The following is a 21,349-nucleotide window of genomic DNA, read 5'->3' as shown; positions in this document are numbered from 1 at the left end:
GTGGTACCTCTGTTGCTGCATACTTTAAATAGTTTATTTAAATTTAATAAATTATTTATTAAATAATACTTTGATTACTGAAGTTTTTTTCTGATGTTCACTTGGTCAAGAATAAGAAAAAAATGTGAATAGAAGATATAAGATCATCTCTTAAAGCTTAGTCGGTGGTAAGGCAGGTGAGTACCAGCCACTGGAATGTTCTAAGAAACTTAGGATGGCATTGGCTCTCCATTATCACTGGAGATTGATGATAATTATGCTCTCTACTTTTTATCAGTATCTGCTTTCTCCTTCTCTCTCCTTCCCACTCTCTCTGTCTCTTCAAACTTCTTTTTCTGATGTTTCTTGCTCATATACACCAACCATCTTACATCAATCCATAACTCCATCCTCACAAAGATATCAGTTATATTTAAAATTCAAATTTGAAGGGAGAAAGCAGTAGGAAATAATTCAGGAAATATGAAAGAAGGGAAGCCTTTGAGATACAATAAGGGATTCTATAATTAAGAACAGGTCAGGTATTAATGAACAAGACAACTACCTGGATTCAGACAAGCTAGGTCAAAAACACAAATTAGGCTGCCAGGTCTTCCTTTTTTGGGGAGATGGGTATCTGAAAGAGAGATATGTTATAGTTCGATATTTGCTTAGAAGAATTCTTCCTTGAAATACATTATTTCATTAATACAGCAGGTTCACAAGAGTTTTCAGTGTCCTCAAGGGTCACAGGTCTTCCTTCCCCTGTCAAAAACCTCATTATATGGAGGGAACAGCCTCTCTATTTGCCATCTGTCTGTCTATCTATCTATCTATCTATCTATCTATCTATCTATCTATCTATCTATCATCTATCTATCTTTTTTCCTTGATAGCTAATTTAATTGAAAAAATCTTATTAAATTTATTTGACATGACATTAATTATTCTGATGCTCTATGGCAAATTTTCTTGATGGAGGATACCAAGGAAAAACTGGAGATTATTTCTAGAAGGAAAAGATAAGCAAATGAAAAAGCAAGGACAAAATAAAAAACCTGATATAAACTGTTTCTATACGCCTATTTGTACCTATGAGACAATGCCAATTCTACATCGTATAGGATTTTCAGTTTTGAGGAAAATTCTTTCTCTTCAGGTAGACATCAAGATGACAGCAAGAGTATCTTTTCGGGGCATACCTGCCCCTCCTGCGTATAGATCCCTGGCTTGATGACAAAATGATGAGACTATATTAATCACACGCTAACCAGCCAGAAAATAAGAAGTGCACAATAAGAAGTTCTCTTGAAAGAAAACCAGCCACAAGTTTAAAGGGATAGTAACTTTCACCAGCTTTAAAACTTTTACACAAATCCCTTGTATTCTGTGTTTAAACAAATAGTTTTTCACTCGAAGTATTTAATGCAGAAATACTTATTAAAATAACTTACATTTAATACTAGAATTTTTATTTTCCAAATTTATTCAAGGATATGTAATAAAAACCCTATTTGTATGCATTTTTTTCTCAAGACAGAGTGGCACTTGACAGATTTTATAAGTCTTTGTCACTGCCTACAGTAACTGAGTTAAAAATAGCTAATGATAGACGAGACAATAGAACTCCCATATTTTCATTATAATTAGATGTTAACCTAGTCATTCCTTGCCTCCTTCATCCACAACATTTAAAACTTCAAGAGCAATCCCTGCTAAATAAATGAAGAGTAAAATCAAATGAGAAATCCAAAGCCTCATGTTTTCATCCTTGGCTGTGATATGTCATCATGCATTACAGATATCATTTATGAGTAAACACTAAATTAAATGCTAGATAATGGAATCACAATGGTTTATTAATGATGGATAATATTATCTGAAAAATTTTAAAGCTTCTAAAACAAGGTCTTTTATTTTAAAATTTTTTTCGTTATTGTTGACAAAAAGAGTAAATTGAAATCTATCGTGGAAGGAAAGCACTCTTAATTGCAAAAGTCCTTTTTATATTTGATATAATCAGTTCTGCAGACATACTTAAGCAGAGATAAGAAATGATAGATAATAACTGACAAATAGGTAATATTTCCCTGAAGAGAGAGGTGACTGAAAACATTTTTTTTTTAATGTCACCGTGTTAGATTTCTACCAATTAGTTTTGTACACTTATTTCCTCCAGTTTATCTCCATAGGTGAGCAGAGAAAAAAGCCTCCATATTTCGGTAGGTGACCACCTGAAATACATTTACCAAAACAGCTGCAAAAAGTGGGAAAGTTTTATAAAGCAATTAAAATGACACCATTGACCAGATTCTTCACTTTCATCATGATAGCATAATTCTCTTTCCTTTTTTTTTTCTGTTCTTGTAGTTGTGTATATGAAATTCTATGCCATGCATCTTGAATTCTCAGGATATTAGAAATCTGATGAATTTAGTTTTAGCTACCACGCTAACACTCTCTGGCTCTAGGAGCAGAACATCTTTTTCCTCTTGCTTGAGATTTTCTTCCTGTCAAATTGCTTCAAGTCTCTTATTTTCTGATTCTACCAATGTAAGATATAAACAATGTATCTAGCTATTAATCATAATGTCTTCAAAAGAATAAACAAACAAACACAAACCTTTTTTCACACAAGATATTAGCATATGGAAGAGCAGGTGGAATATAACGAGTTGTTTTCCTTTGCTGGTGGAAAGTGTATGTTTCAAAAACTGTTTGGAAAAAAAAAATTCTATTTTCATGATAGATGTCAAATGGTATTTCTCTGTCTATGACTATTTCTTACAGATTTCAATTAGAGGAATAAGAGTAATAAAATCAAGGAAAATGATAGTAAATTCTCCTCCTAAACACTACCATCTACTTCCCCATTACTACATTTTATTTCTCTCTATAAAAACAGAAGTGACTCTCAACATATATCTCCACAAACAAGCTTCTACCACCCAGGAAACCTCATAGGATTAAAAACTCTGCATCAAGAATCAGGGTCAAAGGCAAAATATTTGAGGAAAGTATGCTCCTAGCATGCACATCACTTAGAAAAGTACAAAGGATTTTAGAAGCTCCTTGCCAGGAACAGGGGACAAAGGCCAAAATATACCGTCATGTCTTGCATAATCAGTTTCGATCAACAATAAACCTCATATATGACAGTGGTTCCATAAGATTATAATGGAGCTGAAAAATTCCATGGCCAAATGACATCATAGCTAGTGTAACATCAGAGTGAAATTCATTACTCACATGCTGGTGGTGATACTGGTATAAACAAACCTATTGCATTGACAGTCTTATAAAAGTATAGCACATATAATTATGTACAGTACATAATACAAGTTAATGATTATAAATGACTATGTTGCTGGCTTATGCATCTCCTATACTATACTTGTTATTTTAGAGTATACTCCTAGGTATACACATATATGTATAACTATATATATATAGTTATATATATATAAAATTAACTGTAAAACAGCCTCAGGCAGGTCCTTCAGGAGGAATTCAAATAGAAGGCATTGTTGTCATAGGAAACACTACCCCTGTTTCTGTTACTGTCCCTGAGAACCTTCTAGTGGGACAAGATGTGGAGGTGGAAGGCAGTGATATTAGTCATCCTGACCCTGTGGAGGCCTAGGCTAATCTGTGTGTTTTTAACAAAAAAGTTTAAAAAGTAAAAATAAGGTAAAATACAAAAAGCTTATAGAATCATGATACAAAGAAAAAATATTTTGTTCAGCTATGAATTTTTTTTGTTTTACGCTAAATGTTAAGCATTGAAAGCATCATCAAGTAAAATAAAAGTTTATAGAGTTAAAAATTTACAGTAAACTAAGGTTAACTTATTATTGAATAAAATTTTTAAAATAAATTTAGTGTAGCCCTAGTGTATAGTGTTTATAAAGTCTACCATAGTACATAGTAATGTCCTAGGCCTTTGTATTCACTTGCCACTCACTCACTGACTCACCCAGAGCAACTTCCAGTCCTGCAAGCTCCATTTACGGTAAGTGTCCTATACAGATGTACCATGTTTTATCTCTTATGCCATATTTTTATTTTGCATTTTTTACATCCAAGTGTGTTTAGATACACAGATACATATCACTGTGTTACAACTGCCTATAGTATTCAATACTATGACATGCTGCACAGCTTTGTAGCCTATGGTCAATAGGCTGTACCATATATAGCCTAGGTGTGTAGGTGGCTATCCCATCTAGGTTTGTGTAAGTACAATCTGTGATGTTCACATGGCAGTAGAATCATTCAATGGCCCATTTCTCAGAATATATCCTTGTTGTCAAGGTATGCATGGCTTATATTTCTTATTATAAATCACAATATCACAATTGTAAAATCTAGCGCCACATGGTTTTGAATAAGAAGGCACCAGGTTGACCAGATATATAGAGAGAATTATACGTAAAACTTAAAATATTTACAGTTGTATATTACCTATTTAACAAAACAGATAGTATTATACACTTGAGGTGTAGTAGTATCTCCATGGCTTTGAGAGGGATTTGATAAATTTCAAATTTCCAAAATTAGGGACTTAATTTTCTCAATTTACTGAATACGCACCATTCTCCTAGTGATTAAGTCATATTATTCATGTTCATAGAACACAGGTGTGCAACATCTTATGGAACATAAAAAAGAATATCTGCAGGTATACTCTGTGCAGAAGGCATCGGATTATCAATGACTTTGAAAGGAAAAGCAAATTAGGCATAACTCAGTCAAAACAAAGTACAGTGAAACTAGTTGTTTTAAAATACTGATTCTAGTAGTGGAAATCAGACCCTGATAGTTACAATATTCACTTTGGCAGTACCAGGTGTTTGCTAAGGAGATGAACATATCATAAGATCATTTTCCTAATGTGTAGAAATTCCATTCTGAGCTAAATTTATGTGTGTGCATCCTGCCCTATTCACAAATATGAAAAGCATATCTTGTTCAGGCACTATATTTCTTGTTTTTTGATATTTTTGTTTGCTTACTTTTAAATAATTTTCATGCACATTACCAATGAAAAAGTTAAGCATAAATGCTTCACAAAGACCTGAGTGACTTAAAAACCTTTTTTAGGAAAAAAAAAAATCTTTAAAATGAACCAAATATATATGAAAATTTAGCATGCAGCTACTGCAAGACAGAGTGAAGGATCCCTGCCATGCACAGGGAACAGAACAAAGACCCAAGAGACACACTTAGAAGCCATGGCAGATGGCTCTGTTAAGCCAGAGCAGGCCAATTAAGGTTGTATTTGGAGCACTCTGTCACCCCTAGAGGACAGAGAGAAAAAAGAAAATAGGAGGCCCTGCATTTAGTAACTGCTCAGATTGCAAAGCTATGTATGAGAAGTATGTCCCTGGGAATGAGATGCTTTTTATTTGGACCGTGCTTTTTTTCTTACGCATTGTGATCAGCATTCAGGGATTCTCCACTACACTGGGTGTTATTTTTATGTTTCAAAGAAGCACAAATGAAGCCTGATTCCCTGTTGCTGTGTTTTTATTTAGTTCAGATTTACTCCCCAAGACACATGTCTTTTTAGCAGCTTGGATAGTAGGACTTTTCTGGAACTACCCTGCAGGAAAGAGACAGAGCAAGACACCAGAGTTTTAAGCATCTTGTTAGAGTTGGACTGAATTTATCTTAAGGAAAAAAAAAGCACTGTTTCTAAATGTCAATAGCTTCTCTAAGCTACCTAGGTGGTTCTGTCTGCTCTTAAAAGTAACTATATTTGAGGGAAAGAGCTCAACAAAATACATGAAAGTGCTTTAAATATATCTTATGTACAGTTATAGACAATTACACATGCAAAATCCAATTACAGATACCAAATAATCTGAAAGTTATTTCAGGGGGATAGGTACTATTTTTCAATATTGCTAAGTAGCTGAAGTTAAGGCACTGCTTAGATACAGCTTCAAAGCAAAGAAGATTTTTTTTTTTTTACTTTCAAAATATTTCCCCCTTCTAATTATTTGGCATTGACTAAAATTCTCATATACTCATTCCCATCAATTAAGGCATTAAAAGTCATTACTAAAATTTAAATGTCATTTGGGAAGGATGTTTCAGATTGATTAACTAACCACTTGGGGAGAAAGTATAATATTTGTTAACTTCTAATTCTTTGCCAGACAGTATGTTAGAGATACTTGCAAAGTTATCTGCTTCAATTCTAATTACTTATATACAGAATAGATATTGTTACTGTCGTTTTAAGAATGAGGAAACTAAGGCTTACTGCCACTAAATAGCATGTTTAAAGTTGCACTTCCAGATTAACCTGAAAATTCTAGTCAGTTTGAGTCCAAGCAGACTGGGTCTTTTTGACACATTTCTTCCCTGGCAAACATCTTGGATAAAATGGTTGGGGCAACTATACTTTAATTAGAAAAGTATTGTTATAGAGAACTAGTGGGAAAATCTCTAATACTCTTCATGAAAGGGGCAGAGGGAGGAGAATGTTCTGCAGAGATGCTCATGTTCTTGTGTGTGCTCTGGGTATGTATATGCAGCAGTACGGTGGGCTTCCCTCAATGTACAGTTCTCAGATTTTTCCCAAGCTGTTGCTACTCTTGAGTACACTCTTTGAGGATACCCTTAGGTGTCAACACTCAGAAAACAGAGTGCAGGCTTCCTGTTGCCAAATGAAAAGCATTATATCATCACCAACCCAAGCTTCTGAAGTCTGGTTATGGGATATCGCCTAAGAAAAGTTATTCCAAAAGAAAGGAAAACATTATTGATTCCTGGTCAGAGGACAGAAACCCAATCAGTCTACACAAATCCGTTTTAAGCCAAGTGATTTAGGGCAAACGAGGGGCATAAGTAATCGAAAGTCTTGAGAGAGAGTGCTCTATCCTCATCTCCAGTGCATTGGTACTTGGCAGGAATGGGAGACTGAGCTTTGCAATTGTTCACGAGATATTTCTATGAAGTCTCCTTAAGTATTGACAATTCATTCATTATTTTTAAAAATTCGATCTGGAAGAATCAAAATACATCTGGAACCCAGATGTAATCTTAGGATTTCGGATACATGACTACTATATGTCAAGTTTACTTAAAACAATGAAAATATGGTTATAGAATAAAAGAGATTGGCATTATTATTCATTTAGGTTGTTTTATTTAATTCTCACTTCAGCACAGTATAGTAGGCAGAACAAACCTTAACCTGCATGCCATTCATTTTTCTCGAAATGCCGTAGAGTTTTCAGACGGGGTTTGGGATGAGTGTCCTCTTTTGCAACATTTAATGGAGTCTCTAGAGACCTCCACTATTTTCAACTGGGAATGGATCTTCTATGCCAAGTTAACTGAAGACCATGGCAGCTGTTGCTGGGGGGAGCATCATGAAAAAGCACTTTCCATCTCCTTCTCTGTTGCCTCCCCCTTTCTGCTAGTTCTGCAAATCCACTCTGTGCTGTGCCAAGAAAATGCCATCTGCCTCCTACACAAAAGGGAATAGTTTCCAACATAAGTAAGCAGTTTTACAACTCCAGAGTAGTAACTTGTGGAAGTAAAATTGCAGTTAGAAGGAAAGAATCCACAGCTTACATCTTGACATTCCTTTTTAGTTGGTGCTTTTGTGTATTCTTGCTTCATTAAAACCATTTCTTACTAAGCAAATGAGAATTTCAGGATCATCATCTCTTCATGTGAGTGAAATCAGGGTCATAAAATTAAAGTGGTCTAAGCAATTATATTTACTCTCAAGGACCATGTGTGTGACTGGAGGAAAACATCAAGAATACTCATAAAATAGCAAACTTCTCCAAATGTCAGGTTCTTAATTACTTTTTTAGATGTTCAAGGATTTCTGTAATAAGAATTGACTTCTTATGGAAACTTTCTGAGGAATAATTCTGATCTTCCACAAATGAGTAAGACATGGGCTAAGCTTTCAGGAAGTTTGAAAAGCATATAATGACAAAGGTGGTCTCTTCAAGAAAATAGAAATGTGATTTTATGTAAATTACATAATATCATTGAGACTCATCTACATCATCTGTGAAATGGGTGAGTTTGCAAATTAGATGGTATAAGTAGGGTTGGGTGCAGTGGCTTGTGCCTGTAATCCCAACACAATGGGAGGCCAAGGCAGGTGGATCATCTGAGGTCAGGAGTTCGAGACCAGCCTGGCCCACATGGTGAAACTCCTTCTCTAATAAAAAAAACAAAAATTAGCCATGATGGTTGTGCACACTTGTAATCCCAGCTACTTGGGAGGCTGAGGCAAGAGAATTGCTTGAATCCAGGAGATGGAGGTTGCAGTGAGCCAAGATTGTGCCATTGCACTCCAGCCTGGGCAAGAGAGCAAGACTCCATCTCAAAAAAAAAAAAAGATATAATTAGTATTATAGGGTGGTTCCTTCATTGGGTGGTTTTGTGCATTAATGATATATAATGCAAGCAAAATTTTAGGTACATAATGGACATTAAGTTCTCTGTATTTTGCTGCTTTCCTCTGTAATTCAAAATTAAACAATACATTTGGCATACTTTGCTCTGCTATAAGATGATAGCTTTTATTATACATATGTATGTGTGTGTATGTGTGTATCTTCCCTTTTTAACGAAGTTTCTTTAAGAATCCAACAAGATCACAGATGTGAAAGCATCATATATTTTTAAATACTCTATAAATGTAGAGTGTAGTTATTATTTGTCATAATTAAATAGATGTTTGAGAGTTGGCTTGGCAAAAACTAATACTGAAGGTGTTAAGCAGACACCACATCATGAAGGGCTCCGTAGTAAGGAAAGAGAAAAAATTGTTGTTTGAGAAACATGTAGTGGGACAAAGGGATTAGAATTTATGGAATTAGATTTGATCATAAGGCAGAGGACTGAGTAGTACAGAAAGATGTCTCATTTCTGACTTGAACACTCAGGCAATGGCAGCACCATTTTCTTAAACAAGCAATAGTGAATGGCAAGCAAACGGTGAGGGAAGGCAAAGAATTCTGGATTAGAAAGCATTGGGTTAAATATTTAGAACACACACACAAAAAGATGTTCAGTAGGCAGCTAAGTATATACTTCTGGATTTCAGAAGGAAGATCTAGGTTTTATTGATGATTGATCGATTGCTCAGAACTTTGAGAACTGATGACCTCACCAAATAGGTGCATGTGGAATAAGAAAAGAAGATAATCTAGAATAGAACGATGAATTGTGTTTTCCTTATTTGGGCCAAGTAAGAAATGAACTTTTCCTAAAAGACATTTAAAATATCTTTATTGTTACATAACCTTAAAGATTTCAGAAAGACCTCGGATCTCAGAAGTGGATACAGTAATACTCAGTATCCACTTATAAAATAAATTGTTACACAACATGATTGTTGAAAGAGTTGAATGAGATACTTATAATGTAACTTTTGTTTCTGACCGGTGTTTTCTCTGGCTAGATTTAAGATCCCTCTTTCCTTTTTACTTGCTTTCCTTACCTCTCTTTCTCTTTAAAAATTTCAAGTACCTATCACAAGTGACTACAAGCCAATTGTGTCAAATTTGTTTTTGAAGTCTTGAATTCATAATGTACAAAATTTAATGCTTATGGCTATTTTTACTCCTCACAGCTCCTTTCTTGCCATTAAGTTTCCTTTTTCATTTAACTCATCTTTTTCTTTATCATTACATTGACACTCATTAACAGCTTGTCTTCTGAAAACATCTTGAGTGTTTTTTTTAATTTATATCTCTGGTCCACTATAATAATTTTAGTATTACTCACCCAAAAGTATTTTTAAAATACAATTTTTACCAATCTAGTGTTAAAATTTTGATCATTCCTCAATTAAAAGTATTCTTACAAATACTGTAACTACAGACACAAAATGAGGAATACATAAGAAATTTTCTAGAAATTCTATATGTTCTTTAGCCCCCACCACCCAGAGTTTCATTGCATTATGTATTATCATTCTGCTGCATGCCACCCCTGAACCTCATGCAATGCATACATAGTTGACCTGCTAAGCAGCCCATTTGTTCTGCCCCTTAGACCATGGAAGTGGTAAAGTTATGATTATAAATGTAATCACCCCTAAAGAGTGTTCCCAAGCTATTGTTGTAAGCATATAGTTCCTAAACTTAAGGAAATCTTCTATTCCCTAAGTTTATTCACTCACTTAAGAAACTTTGTTGAACTACTAGGCACAACTGAATAGAAATAGAAATCTCATTTCTCATCGATTGAGCAAGGATGCATCTAGCTTAGTCAATAAAATTGTGACATCGAGCTAGAGGACCAAGGTGAGATGAAGCTTTAGTACAGTAAGAGGTTAATCAAATGTTCCAAAGAAGGCTTTTTAAAATATGACTTTTTAAAATTCTGACTAATTGCAGATAAATGATTTTGTGGCTTTTTTCTGTGATCATGTAGGGCAGTGCTTTTTGATACATATTCTTTGTAGCCTTTGTCACTCTATTTGGTAGCAACAGAGTCAAGGTTTACAATTTGCTTTCCTGACCCCTGAGGCAGTATTTTTTTAAATGAATGGAAGCAAATACAGTAAAATACGGCTTTGCCTGATAAGGTAAGGGAAATGATGACAACTGAAAGGGTGATCATGGAGCAATGCCAATGAAGGTATAATCCTTTGTGCAGACATTGTCTTACATAAAGCACAAAGAATACATGTGAACATAATGGAGAAGAGTTTAGTTGGTGTGTAAGTACTCCCATTCCATCTAGCTAATCTTGTGAGACAGATAAACTCCTGATCAGGTCCCAGGTCACTAGAAAGTGTTCTTTGGAGCAGCTGCTTCTCTCTTCAATGGACGTTGCCTGATAAGTGGGTTTGGAAAGATGTCTAATAATATACCACACAAGGGAGTAACAAAGAGTCAAAGAGTTTCAAATTGATCCAGTTATGGTGCAGGAATATATATTCTATTTATTAAGCAACAGCACAGTCAGATGAAAACTGCTGAGAAAAAAAAAAAAGACACTCATAGCTTAGGAAATGTGGTCTGAGCTACGTTAGATATTACAATCAGGCAGAAAAAAAATCATACTGGCTGCTCTGCATTCATTCACTCAATAAGCTGGCACTGCACCCCACAAACTAGGCTTCTCAGTAGGTATAAAGGAGTGAGCACTTTGATAAAGTCCTTGGCTCCATGAATCTTACATTTAGTGGAGAAAGAGAGATAGTAAAATGCATCTATGACAAATAATTGATAATGAATGATAAAGACAAAAATAGAGTAAGAGGAATACGTTTCTGGAGTCACACAGAGGTGTTACTTTCTATGAGTGATCAGGTGATACTTTAGCATAGTGACAAGGGAACCCTTGATTGGGACCTATAGAAGTATGGGACATTGTAGGTTACATGAATCCATAGAATAAACAAGATTTAAAAATTATGTTATAGATAGAATCCAAAAAACTGTAAAACCTGCTTTGTAAGCAAAAGGTTGTAATTTTATATAGTGATGGGAAAACATCTCCCCTGGATCCTTGTAAACAGGAGGCTCCATGATGTTGCAGAAAATGTCTTCCGATGGGATTATTTTCTTACAAATCTTTCTTGAGACATACCTCATTGGAAAACGATGGTGAAACATCACTGTTAATATGTATTAGTGCCAAAACAATGCGATTTCAATAAACAATTTTTAGAATTTAACCTGACATAAGGTAAAATTTAGAGAATGCAGAGAAATTTATGGACAATAATCATTTATCATGACTATGACAGTGGCAATATTCCTACACTGTTATCCTAATGAGAGACAGAAAAACCTCTGGCTATATTCTCAGCCTAGCTAGGATCTCTGCTCAGTGGAATATTTTTGCAGACTGTGTCTGAATTAGATGGCAATGCAAGAGTAGCTACAATTGGGCCAAAAAAAATCGTTTTTTTTTTTTTTTTAAAGAATTGAAAAGAAAAAAAATTAGGTTTTAGTTCTACAATAGAGAATAGCAAATTATAAATCTATTCCAGCCAAAATGAACAGTATTCTTTCCTCTGACGTAGTGCTGTTTTATATTTCTTTCTTTATTTTTTAGAAAAGTCTAGATTCCCTAAGTCAATATATTGCAGCCAACATGCCAGAAATGTCTGAAGTGAATTTCCTCTGATGTGACTAAACTAATCTCTCACTATAATTATCCTTTGACCTAAAGATATTGTCAACTGTTAACATTTGCACCCTAGAACTTTTGTCAAACAAATTGGTTTGAGTAAGAACCAAATATTGTTAGTCTCACTAGTCTGACTGAATATGTGAACATGTACGCACACAAACACATACACACACACACATACACACACACGTAGTTCCCAAGAGATAGGGAAGTAGCCTGTGGAACACTATATACTGTTCAAAAAACTATATTCAGGGTATTTCTTGCAAATTATTCTTATTTTACCTCGTTAATAGAAAGAGCATAGAGCAATTTACAGGTCAGGCTGAAGGAGGTTAAAACTCTGATTCTTCCACTTACAAGTTATGTGAAATTGCAAAACAACTCATTTTCTCAAAACGTATTTACTCATCTGTTAAATGAGATTATAAATACGTTCCTCTTAGTATGGTTGCAGGAATCAAATTACTGCAAATATCCTGACCTATAAAAGCAATATATGCTGATTTACTTTCTACCACCTAATTTCCTTCAATAGTCATATGAATTAACATTGGTCCCAAAAAGGGTTAAAATTGAAATCCAACTAGGAAAATACTTTGCATAAAAAACTAATATTCAGATGACTCTACCTTCCATAGTCTAAGACTTAAGTTATTTCTGCCTTTAGAGTTTTATATAATCACTATGCCTTTAATGAACATACTTAATGAGAATTGTTTCTTGTAGTAAGCTGTTGTCAAATATCTGATAAATTATATAACAATGGCATCCTACATTAGGAAAATACTGGGCTTAGAATGTGTTGCAAACTCCACAGTAGCAGTCTAACTATATCATAATTGTATATATTTTAGAATAAAAGTATGTTATACTGCAACATAAATATCATACAAAATTATATAAGACAGGTTTCTCATCTTCCCATTCCTTTATCTTGTGTTTGCTTTTTGTTTCCATGCCTGAGAATGTGCAGAATCTTTTCGCATTAAACTTTTAATTGGTGACTTCCACACACTATTGGTCCATCAAAAATCACCTATGTTGCAGTTGTCTGGCAGAGGGGCAACTAGTCTCATATTCAAACACCTATGTTCTAGTAAAGTCCGGTGCTGGTAAGCTTGGTAAACAGAATTGGAAGAAAAATACAGATCAACAGCCATTTCAAACTATCTATAATGTTGCCATAAGATGTTAATGAAAAAAATAAATATATGAGGTCAGGCACGGTGGCTCATGCATGTAATCCTAGGACTTTGGGAGGCCGAGGTGGCTGGATCACAAGGTCAGGAGACAGAGAACACGGTGAAACCCCGTCTCTACTAAAAATACAAAAAATTAGCTGGGCGTGGTGGCACATGCCTGTAATCCCAGCTATTTGGGAGGCTGAGGCAGGAGAACTGCTTGAACCTGGGAGGCAGAGGTTGCAGTGAGCCAAGATCGCACCACTCCATTCCAACCTGGGCAACTTAGCAAGACTCTGTCTCAAAATAAAATGAGAGAACATACTTATTAAAACACACATTTTCAACTGTAAAGTATCAAGAATGGCACAGGATCAAATTTGGATCTGTTTTCGTCCCCTAAATGTGATACTTTAAAGAAATTGTGAAATAACAGTTGATAATTAAAATACCACATAGAGTACCACCACTCTCATTCCCTCTACTTCTTGAGTACATAAAAGAAAACACTTCCTATATCATTTGAGGGTAGGAAAGATCACGTAATTGATCTGCCAAATGGTCTGTGAGTAGAATAAACATGTGTCACTTCTAAGCATTTAATCCTTGCTGTCTTACCCCTCTTCTTTCTTTCACTTTCACAGTCATTAGGGAAAATCTCCATGTTGATATGAAAAACCTGAGTTATTGAGCAGGGTGGACAAGTACCCTGGAAGACTGGTCTGACCCTCATCAGACGTGCGATTAAAACACAGACATATTTCGTTTCATTTTTTACTGTAGGGCTTATGACATAGTCTGGATGTTGTCTCCTTTAAATCTCTTGTTGAATTTTAATCCCCAGTGTTGGAGGTGGGGCCTGGTAGGAGCTGATTGGATCATGAAGACCAATTTCTCACAAATAGTTTAGTGCCTTTCCTCTTGGCACTGTCCTTGCAATGACTTGGTACTGTCCTCACAATAGTGAGTTCTCACAAGATCTGACTGTTTAAAAGATTGTAGAACTTTTGCCCTCACTCTCCTGCTAGCTCCACTTTTGTCTTCAGACATGACTGTGAACTTTCTGAGGTCTCACCAGAAGCTAAGCAGCTGTCCATTGCCCACACCTCCTGTACAGCCTGCAGAACCATGAACCAATTAATCCTCTTTTTTTTTTGTAAATTGCCCAGTCTCCAGTATTTATTTATGCCAGTGCAAAAATGCCCTAATAGAGCTTATTTTTACTGTAGACCCAATAAGGCCTTTCCAGACTAATTAAATGGGAGAGTTCCCTGATCCCCCTTGCAGGATGTGTGACAGGGATGTGGCTCGCCTGTTTGGTTGCCTGCTGCTCAAATCCCTTGCAGGAGCAGGAGCATGCAGGTGGGCAGGTGCGGAAGCTAGAGAAAGCGCTTTGGGCTCCAAACCCTGTGGTAGGGTGGATTCCTGCAACACCAGTGTTAAAATGCTCTCTTAGCCTTGCCATCCACAGGTGGCTTTAAGGGTTAACCAGTTCGATAGACCCTCTGCCTTTGGGCAGAGAGCCAGTGTGACAGCTCTCTGTATCCAAACTCTTGACCAGCATCCCAGAAAAATTTGGCACACACGGGCTGGAAGGATGAATGTGAGGTTTTACTTATTGGTGGAGTGGCTCTCAACAGGGTAGATGGGGAGCCAGAAGGTGGGGATGCAGTGGGAAGATGATCTTCCCCTTGAGTTGGATTGTACTGCAGGTGAACTCCTCCCCGAACACCCTCAGCCAAACTCGTCTGTGGTCCCAGTTACTCAAGTGGCTGAGAAAGGAGGATCCCTTGAGCCAGGGAGGTTGAGCCAGGGAGGTGAGCCCTGAGCACACCACTGCACTCCAGCCTGGAAGACAAAGTGAGACCCTGTCTCAAAATCAATAAATACTGAAATTACTATCTGCTGCTAAGGTTTACACCTCAGATGTGAGAAAAAAAAAAATGTCCTCACACTGTCTGTCTGATTGCGGCAACTGCGATTGAATAGAGAAATATAGGGGTAAAATCGAAAGAAATTGTATGTGTAAAGACCATGAGTCGAAAAGAAACACATTGAATTTAAACTGCTGAAACAAGGCCACTGTGGCTGAAAAAAGAATTAAGTAGTTCAAGATGAGTTTAGTGAGGTAGGCAAGGGACACATTATGAAGGGTTTTTGTGACCTCATGATGAATATTACAAGAAAAATAATAAATCACTACAGTATCTAGAAAAAGGAATGGCATACTTTAATTCATATTTGAAATGTGAATAGTTGACGAAAGAGAGTGGATGCTAGAAGAACAGTTTGGAGGTCCAATCATGCTTGTTCAGGGAATAAAAATAAAAGACTAGTTACATGGGGAGAGGAGAACAAATTGTGTGATTTTTGGATAGAGAGGTGTTATTCCTAAGATTTTGTCTTTCACGGCTAAATTGAGGGTAATGGATCCACTAAGATGTCCTTGAGCTATTTTCACTAAAATAGCAATTCAACCTGGCTTCTGAGATATACAGATAACCCTTGTTGAAGAATAATATCTTCTTGCCTTATTTTACAAACTTCATCTTTTAAGCATACGGCATTCCTGTACATCAAATGCACCGTGACTTACCTAATTTCTTATTAGAATTAGATGCATTCTACAACCTAGGTTTCCTAAGTTGCCAGTCTTATGTGTGTTGTAGCACACTCCCCTACATAAAACACATCTTGATTGTGTCTATTTTTCTTAAAAAAAAAAAAAAAAAAAGCTTTAAAGTGACATTTGCTTATCAGTTAGAATTAGAATTATTTTGTGGCATATTTTAGGTATTAAATTTTATCCACCCTCCTTTCCTGCTTTTAATAGTTTTGGTTTTATCACATTTTAGTAATTAAAAATTATTTGAGCTTGCATACAATATTTTACTGAGATCCCTCATTTATGATATTTACTCTAAAATGTTTACTGCTTGTATATCTTTTCTTGTAACATTTCAGGTTCACTTACTATGGCAGTTCCTATCCATGGAACTTTATAAAACTACTCAGCAGAATGAAAGCTCTTTCCCTATTTCAATATCATTTTCCTTGGTTCACTCCAACATCTGTCTTCAAATAGCGTCTAGTCATTGATGATTTTAAATGGGCACGTTTTCTCTCTATTATTAGATTAGAAGCACATTGGTGAACAATAACTTGGCTATCACTAACCTAGCCTATACCTATCATGTTTCCTAGAGTGCCCATGCATATGATCTATTAAATACAGCTGTGAATGAATCCTTGAAAGCAAGTTTCTAAACCATGTTATAGGAAGAAAAAGAAACATTTTTGGAAAATATAATTCAAAACATGATTCAGAAGAAAAAAATTGTCTCAATATTAAAGTGAAATAAGTTACGTATTTATAATTGAATCAACTCCCTCTCCAATAGATTGTAAAAATTGTTTTAATTTTTAATTATTACATACATAATATTTATATGGTACCTATTACAGATTCTTTTCCTACTTCTCTACATTTTATTAAGACATTAAATTCCTTGCAGGCATTATTTTACATGGTAATGAGATACTAAGTTGTGAGTAGTTTGAGAACTGGAGAGAGAAAAATGACTTACCTTGTTGATTTTACATATAAACTCAATGGTCCAGTTATTGGATTAGTCCATCTCAATAACCAAGCTTTTCAATTCTACACTTACCATAAGCAATAAATTAATTTCTTTACTAGCACAGAAAGGCCCTCACTAAACAAGCTGATAAGAAATTTTGAGCCTTTTCTCAAAAGAAGACATTCATACAGCCAACAGATACATGAAAAAATGCTCATCATCACTGGCCATCAGAGAAATGCAAATCAAAACCACAATGAGATACCATCTCACACCAGTTAGAATGGCGATGATTAAAAAGTCAGGAGACAACAGGTGCTGGAGAGGATGTGGAGAAATAGGAACACTTTTACACTGTTGGTGGGATTGTAAACTAGTTCAACCATTATGGAAAACAGTATAGCGATTCCTCAAGGATCTAGAACTAGATGTACCATATGACCCAGCCATCCCATTACTGGGTATATACCCAAAGGATTATAAATCATGCTGCTATAAAGACACATGCACACGTATGTTTATTGCAGCACTATTCACAATAGCAAAGACTTGGAATCAACCCAAATGTCCATCAGTGACAGACTGGATTAAGAAAATGTGGCACAATACACCATGGAATACTATGCAGCCATAAAAAAGGATGAGTTTGTGTCCTTTGTAGGGACATGGATGCAGCTGGAAACCATCATTCTTAGCAAATGATCACAAGAACAGAAAACCAAACACCGCATGTTCTCACTCATAGGTGGGAACTGAACAATGAGATCACTTGGACTCGGGAAGGGGAACATCACACACCGGGGCCTATCATGCGGAGGGGGGAGGGGGGAGGGATTGCATTGGGAGTTATACCTGATGTAAATGACGAGTTGATGGGTGCTGACGAGTTGATGGGTGCAGCACACCAACATGGCACAAGTATACATATGTAACAAACCTGCATGTTATGCACATGTACCCTAGAACTTAAAGTATAATAATAATAAATAAATAAATAAGAAAAAAAAAGAAATTTTGAGCCTAATTCTGTAACAATATTAGCTGGCAATGATTTCCTGCTGACTGTATTAACTATTTATTCTAATATAATGGCAGCATGGAATTAATTATTTTACATATTGGTGTAAAGGATTATACCCCTCTGGGTCAAAATAATATACAACTAAAAGCTGGCCTGAAAAAGAAAAAAAAATTGTTTCAGTTAATACTTTTCACATCTTCTTGCAGAAATATATATTTTAACATCTTTGACAAATATCTGCTATAGGAACAGCCTAAATGGAAAAAAAGAAAAAAAGCATTTTGTATGTATTTGAATCTATCCATTTGATAGATGTCAACTTTACATAGTTATGTGTATAAAGAAGGGTTCTCTTATTCTGATGTGAAATAGATTTGACCCTAATATTGTACAGTAAAGAGAAGTGATATGGTTTTGTTCTGTGTCACCAGCCAAATCTCATCTCTAATTGTAATCCCCACATGCCAAGGGAGGGGCCTGGTGAGAGGTGATTAGATCATGGAGGTGGTCTCCCCCGTGCTGTTCTCATGATAGTGAGTAAGTTCTCATGAGATCTGGTTGTTTGATAAGCATCTGGCCTTCCCTCTGTGCTCTATCTCTCTCCTGCCACCATGTAAGGCATGCCTTGCTTTCCCTTTGCCTTCCACCATGATTATGGTTCCTGAGGCCTCTCCACCCACGTGGAATTGTAGGTCAATTAAATCTCTCTTGTTTATAAATTGCCCAGTCTCAAGTAGTGTCTTTACAGCCGTGTGAAAACAGACTGATAAAAGAGGATACTTTGAGAAGGTGAGATGATGGCTAATTGAAGAAAAATAATGTTGTTAAATAAAGCAGTATCTTAAAAATAAGAATTCTTGAGCTAGCAGGAATTAGTACAGACAAATATTCCAAGTAGTTTCCATTATTCTGCTTTATAAATAGAAATATGGCAATTAAAATAGATGTGTCAATAGCATCTTTTTATGAAGACTCTCAAATCATTTTATTGAAGTAGATTACACTTTCTTCTGTTAGAAGCATAATGATAACAATAGACACTCATGCTATTTTATTCTCAAGTAGCCTAATTTGCACCCTTGAAAAAATAAGGGGAATACAAAAAGATTAAAGTATGTTTGGCTTATGTTTGTATCTAAAAAGAGACAACCTGGTATTGTGGAAAAATACTGAATCCAAGGCTTTGGTCACTTTCTGATTTTTCCACAAACTCAAGTAGTGATCAACAACAAAATTACTTTTTCTCACAAAACTCAATTTCCAAAGAGATATAATGGCATGGACCAAATATGTTGATTTATATCTCGAAAATAGTAAATCATTACACTTAATGATTAAATATAGAATATAGAAGCACTCGCTCCCTAAGTACATATTTAAAAGTGCTTCTCATGCACCTACTTCAAGTACCAATTTAAAAATTCCTCAGTCCAGGGAATAGCACTGGCAAAGGCCAGATATGGAGACATACATATGAAATTCATATGCAGAATTGGAATAACTGACTTGGATACAATTTTGGACGTGTTGAGTTTGTGATATTACTATAAAATATAAATGGTCACAAATGAGCAATAGCTGTGAGGTCATAAGGCATGGAGTTTCTGGAAGAGATATGAATTAGGTATAATGATTTCATAGGAATATAGTGTGTGCAGTTAACATTAAATAATGTGAAAATATAAGAAGAGAGGGGGTAATCATAGAATCTTGGGCAACAAAAATGAAAGGATAGAGAGGAAAATGTCTACAAGTGAAACTAATGAAAGAAAGCTGGAAATAGATCTATTATGTAATAGAAGTCAAAGGAATAGTGGAAGTAGTCATCATTATGAAATGCTGCAGAGTTAAAATTAAATAAGGACTTGGGATCAGTTCAATGGGGTTGTCTTCTAGAACTGCTATTTCCAAATCACCTATTCTGCTACCTTCTGGAAAATTAAGGGAAGACCTGCTAAAGAAAGAAATTTACGATTCAAATCTTGTATGAAATTGACATACCCATCAATTTCACATAATTATGAATAAAAGTAGGGTTAGGTTACATTCTAACCTAGGACAATATTTGGATAGAGGAAATTCAGAGGACAAAGTGCAATAAAATTGTACAGATTAATAAGTTATTAGACAGTGGTACAAACAGGAAAATAAAACCCAAGGGAAAGATTTGCACTGATCATAAAATGTCAGCAGATTTCCTCATTTCTAAAACTAGGCTGCAGAGAAAAAATAAATAAAAGCAAAGATCTAGAATAAGAAAACTCAACTATGAAATAAAATGATGGGGCTAACTTTAAAATTCTGTTATTGTTTGGTGACATAGATACTAGCTGACCCAAAACATATATGTTTACCTATTTGGCATGTTGGAATCACAAGAAAATTCTTTACCTATATTCTGGCATTGACGTTTCTATATCTGGTCAACTAAAGCTACTGATTTGGCATACAAGAATGAAAATATCATGGCATAATATTGAGTCTTCTAAGAAATAATCTACCATAAGGGAAAAGAAGTTGAACATCACCTGGTATGGGCAATGGGGACTTAGGATTGCAGGTCAGCAGTGATTCTGGAAACTGGGTGGAAGCTGATGCTTGAACCAATCATGACCCACTCATCTTGATAGCAAGAAATGCCTTATACTAAATTAAAATGACATCTCACTAAAAGGTGTAAAACTTTTTTGCTCAAGAATCTCTAATATGGATTTTGCTAAATGAGAGTAATATAGAAGAGAAAGCATCTGTGAAGAAGATGTATTGGCCCATCAGGACAGCAACATAATGATACAGGTCAGGACTGAGAACAACAGTAGTGAAGGTGGAATGGCAGTAGGAGTTAACTAAATGAACACAGACCCATTTATGAGTTCTTGAAAGACAACAAGAAATACTTCGCAGCAAGGAGACTGAGAATATAAAGTTATAAAGTGAATGAAGCCTTACACCATAGCTACTAAGAATGTTAATCATTCTAATATTCAGGGGGAAGGTAGTAAAAAGTCAAACCTGGGAAAAATTTTTTTAATCTGCATTCCTTGTACACTACATTTCTAAAATTCTTAAATGTGTTCTTAGCTAAAGAAGTCAGGTTCCTTGAGTATGAAGAATCAACCTTAGTTTAAGACCGTTTATGTCAAGAAATACGTGGCTCTAAATGTTGAAGCAATTTGTATGAATGGTTGTTGAGGCTCTGTAGGAACCATGGGTACTAAAATTGGCTGTATTTTGGGAGGAGTGCTCTGCCAATTCATTGGGAATAAATTTTTCAGTACTGGTTGGAATGTGTTAATGAGGCAGATAAAGAGTAGCAGTTGTCATAAAAACTCAGAAGGCAATTGTGAAATGTTCATGTACCACTGGTTCCTTTATGTGACTTGGCAGAAAATCATTTTTTTAGCAGCAAACAAAAGTCTAGAGATACTTAAATAAGCATGATTAAGGGT

The sequence above is a fragment of the Papio anubis genome, chromosome 12, assembly GCF_008728515.1.
Source record: "Papio anubis isolate 15944 chromosome 12, Panubis1.0, whole genome shotgun sequence".
NCBI classification, from domain to species: Eukaryota; Metazoa; Chordata; class Mammalia; order Primates; family Cercopithecidae; genus Papio; species Papio anubis.
Note: the sequence above shows the minus strand (reverse complement) of the source record.